This window comes from Alosa sapidissima, chromosome 20 (genome assembly GCF_018492685.1).
Source record: "Alosa sapidissima isolate fAloSap1 chromosome 20, fAloSap1.pri, whole genome shotgun sequence".
In the NCBI taxonomy this organism is placed as follows: Eukaryota; Metazoa; Chordata; class Actinopteri; order Clupeiformes; family Clupeidae; genus Alosa; species Alosa sapidissima.
Window position 1 is genome coordinate 30,109,275 of NC_055976.1, and position 5,000 is coordinate 30,114,274.

Here is a 5,000-nt window from a genome sequence, read left to right on the forward strand (position 1 = left end):
CAGCGCTCTCTTAGGAGGAGTCAGGACTCAGCGCTCTCTTAGGAAGAGTCAGGACTCAGCGCTCTCTTAGGAGGAGTCAGGACTCAGCGCTCTCTTAGGAGTCAGGACTCGGCGCTCTCTTAGGAGTCAGGACTCAGCGCTCTCTTAGGAGTCAGGACTCAGCGCTCTCTTAGGAGGAGTCAGACAAACAGAAGAGGAATCGGTGCTCTCTGTCACCCTTTCACTCACTGCACACCTTTGAGTTTTAAAACTTTCCACATGCAAGAGGACAAACAACAACAAACAAACACAAACAGGCAAACAAACAAACAAACAGACAGACAGACAGACAAACAAACAAACAAAAGCAGATGCTGAGACTGACTGCAGGTAAATCCTGCCCATTGTCCTTCCAGTCAGGGATGGATTTGTTGTGTTTGTGCGTGTGTGCGTGTGTGTGTGTGTGTGTGTGTGTGTGTGTGTGTGTGTGACAGAGACTTACTGACATGACAAGAGAGGCGTGAAGTCAGGGGTAGAAAGCTCATGGTGTTTAGAGCAAAGCAGCTGGATTACAGGAGATGAAGTGGTGGGAGGAGAAGTGGAGAGAAAAGGAGAGGAGAGGGGTGGGGGGAGGAGAAGTGGAGAGAAAAGGAGAGGAGAGGGGTGGGGGGAGGAGGGGGGAGGAGAGGAGAAAAGGAGAGGAGAGGGGTGGGGGGAGGAGAGGAGAGGGGGGAGGAGAGGAGAGGGGGGAGGAGGGGGGAGGAGGGGGGGAGGAGAGGGGAGGAGAGGGGTGGGGGGAGGAGGGGGGAGGAGAGAAAAGGAGAGGAGAGGGGTGGGGGGAGGAGAGGAGAGGGGTGGGGGGAGGAGAGGAAAACAGGAGCAATACAGATGAGAAGAGAAAGGGATGAAGAGAAGAGGATGAGAGAGGGAAAAGAAAGAAGACAGAAGATGAAAAGAAGAGAAGAGAAAGGGATGAAGAGAAGATAGGTGGCTGCAAAAGAGGAGTACTGTAGGGTACAGAGAGGAGTGGTGAGAGACAGCAGCCCTTCAGTCAGACTCTGTGTGTGTGTGTGTGTGTGTGTGTGTGTGTGTGTGCAGCCCTTCAGACTCTGTCACCAGATAGCTGTGAGTAAATCCAGCCCTACTCTCTCATGATTCAGGGCGGCTCTCAAAGCAGCAGTACGCTTAAATGGAATCAGAGCTTTGCATTTGTTCTGTCATACACGTGTGTGTGTGTGTGTGTGTGTATGTGAGTCATCTCTGGATTCATTCCAGGAACATTGAGTTTAATTTATTCTTCTGGTTTTATATTTTGTAACACAATGTAAAAGTATTGAATGAACTTTCAATCCAGTTGTGACATCTCTGGTGACAGTCTCTCTCTCTCAATACGCAGTCCAGTGACACACACAGTTAGGGAGTCCAGTGACACACACAGTTAGGGAGTCCAGTGACACACACAGTTAAGGAGTCCAGTACTACACACACAGTTAGGGAGTCCAGTACTACACACAGTTATGGAGTCCGGAGTCCAGTACTACACACAGTTATGGAGTCCAGTACTACACACAGTTAGGGAGTCCAGTACTACACACACACAGTTAGGGAGTCCAGTACTACACACACAGTTATGGAGTCCAGTACTACTAGGGTTGGGTATCGTTTGGGTTTTATCCGATACCGGTGCTAAATCGATACTTTTAAAACGGTGCCGGTGCCGAAACGGTGCCTGAACCGGTACTTTGTTTTTACAATGTTTTAAATTAAAATGGTCTAAAGCATTAATTGCTTTTTTATTATTGATAAGACAAATTTGAACATGAAATTGAACTGTTATATTCAATTTACTATCAATATCTCATTACTCCTGTGAATAATACATTTAAATGTTAAAACAGCTTGCCATGCATGCACACACAATGGGAAGCTCTGCTTTCAAGTTTACCCAGTGTAGGCGGTTTGCCATAAGGTATGTTAAAACCGCTTGCCATAAAACTGCCAGGTCATGGACAATGGCATTTGCAAGCAAGCTAATCTAACAGGGACTCTACTTTCCAGTTAATTCACTGTGTTCCCAAATGCTTCAAGAAATTGTATGTCTTAACCCATAACACGCAGTAGTTTTGAACATGTTAGGCTACATGTCGGTGTTGAAGTGTTAAGATTCCCAGCGCTAGCCAAGTAGGCATTTTAAGAGCAACTATGGCTATGCGCTAACACCAGTCAGCTGAGTTTACTGAGCGATAACGTACGGAGATGGTTTCGTAGCCTCTTTGACAGCTCAGTGACATCAGGTATGTAACCCAGAGCGATGGCTCTGATGTAACCTACATATTTGTTTTTGCCAGCTAACTTTTAACATGATCTTCATATTCATTGTGATGCTATAGCCTGTGGACCTCGTGCACATAAAAGATTAATATCATGCCATTATGCTGTTTAACACACCGTGAAATAAAGTTTTCACCTTACAACTTTGCTGATAACATTTCAAATAAATGTCAGTTAGCGCATTAGCAAGGATATTGTGTAACGTATAGGCTAGGCTAGCCTACTGTTGATGTTGTTTCATAGCCTTTTGCTTGTGTGTAGTTAGGCCCACTGCTAGATTTTGACAGGAGCTCGCGATATCGCTTTAAAGTAAGCTACTTGGGCTCACGCAAGCTGTCAAACACTGTCCACTCATGTGGTGCACCCCTCTGGTTTATACATCCAGTGTTTACCATATGTTAGCTAACTGTATCTGGATGTGTTGCTTTCAGAGCAAGACGTTAGAGATGGCGCATGACATGCAGTGATGCCTCGTATAAAAAAAAAAAGTAGGCACCGAAATCCACGTTGTTATTCGATGCAGTTACTACCGTTTGTGTCGGCACCGGTGCCATATTAGAACCGTGTTTCGGTGCCCAACCCTACACACACAGTTAGGGAGTCCAGTACTACGCACACAGTTAGGGAGTCCAGTACTACGCACACAGTTCTTCCAACACAAGCACAGGAGGCAGACCTCCCTCTTGCCGGACACACAGAAGTCCATCACCAGAGCATCTCCATGGAGAAATCACACAGCTTCCACCGCTAACAGCTCTACAACCTCCAGATGGAGACCAGTTCAGTCCAGACACACTCTCACACACTCACACACACACACTAGTTCGGTCCTCACTGCCACTCAAACACACACACACACTCACACCCACACACACTCACACCCACACACACACACACACACACACAGTCCTCACTGCCACTCAAACACACACATCTGCTCTTATTTCCAGCCCTATGCTGAAGGCCTGTAAAAGAGGTTCAAATTGTAAATGTGATTTCTTTTAAATATTTCTTTGGGGATTTTGATATTTATGTGAATTTCTCCCCCAGAAGGTGACTATACAGAAAGCTCTTTTTGAGTGACCAATCTGAGGTTCAGTATTAGAAAGTTGGCCAGAATCAAACAATAGCAGGCTCCTGCATTTGTTTTTTGTTAGTACTAAACAACAGTACCTGTCATGTGATTTTATGGCCATGCTATTGAGATGGATGTGACCTTTGCCGTAGTTCATCTTGATGGACTCATATATTTATACTGCAACGTGTTTGTGTTCCTGTCAGGACCATGCACTGAGTGAACATGAAGCCTCTATACACAGCCATGACTGTATTTGTGATTGGATCCACAAAAATGGTTTACCATCAGTAAACAATGTAAACAAGTGTCTGAGAGCATTGTGACATATCCACAGTTTACATAAATGTCTGAATGTGTCAGTGGCCATGCCCGTAGAGGAAGCGAGATCTTAAAGCATGCGGGTATGCTTTGCTTCAGGTGTCATGAATGTCAAACAGTTACTGTTTCGCCATGAGGTAACACCTCACCCAGGAAGTGCTAATGCTAACACCGTCACTGCTGCTCTCTCCCCATACACACACATGACCGCAGTGCTCACGTCTCTCCCCATACACACACATAACAGCAGTGCTCACGTCTCTCCCCATACACACACATGACCGCAGTGCTCACGTCTCTCCCCATACACACACATGACCGCAGTGCTCACGTCTCTCTACAGAGACACACAGCAGTCTTCATGTTTCCATGTTTCACCATAAAGACAACCTGATGGTATTGACGCACAGTTGACACCAGAATGTGTTTCTGTTACTACTGTCTCAAATCATGTCTGTCATTTACGCACACACAAACACACACACACACACTCACATTAACGTAGTGGCATCATCTCACTGAAAGTATTCCACCTCTATCACACATGCGTGCACACACACACACACACACACACACACACACACACACCTCTGATGCTGTATGATCAATGTGACTCTTATGAAAATAGACAGCAGATGATGGTGCTCAAAGCAGGGTTTACATCTTCCCCCTCTGTGTGTATGTGTGTGTGTGTATGAGAGTTTGTGATTAATAGGGGTTGTCCAGTGAGACATGGATTTTGACTTATGTGACACCACTAACCTGAGACGTACTTTAGATTTGTTATTTGAAACACATACGCATCTGTTCCTTTATTTGTAACAGCGTCCAAAATTAGACTGAAGTTGGAACTGTGAAAAAGACCCTTCGTGAAGGAGTGTGTGCACATTCTCTCTCTCTCTCACACACACACACACACACTGCTGGATGGCGTTAAGATGAGTCAAAACCCCGTGCTGAACGGATCTGTGCATGGCACATCTAAAAACAGCTCTTCCTCTCTCGCCCTTCTCCCACATGCAAGAGGCAGGCGGATCTCAGCGCACCCTGAGGCAGGCGGATCCGGCTCTCATCCGGTCCTGCTCCGGCTCTCATCCGGTCCTGATCCGGCTCAGATTGAACACACACACTCCTGCTGAGTGGTGCATTCGTTCTGAGCTCTGGCATGCTGCACACAGCAGAAAGCACACCGAATATCTAGAGCTGCAGTGGGGCACCTGTCCTCTAGGTGGGGCTGTGTACTGGCCACTTGTGTAGCTAGAGGAAGCACACCCATAAGAGCTGCAGTGGGGCT

At 46.5% G+C, this 5,000-nt stretch overlaps 1 protein-coding gene across 3 annotated transcripts in view; it reads left to right on the forward strand.

Annotated features, from left to right (window-relative positions):
• The window catches only part of tmem276b (transmembrane protein 276b), a 30,768-nt gene that overhangs the window by 14,595 nt on the left and 11,173 nt on the right, over window positions 1–5,000 (forward strand). For 2 of the 3 annotated variants that reach the window (XR_006025703.1, XR_006025704.1), the window contains exon 4: window positions 1–466. This exon is cut by the window's left edge and continues 1,441 nt beyond it. The gene's annotated coding sequence lies outside the window, so the exon portion shown is untranslated. Of the gene's footprint in view, window positions 596–5,000 lie in introns of those variants that run through there. The other variant, XM_042074221.1, reaches the window with a different exon arrangement.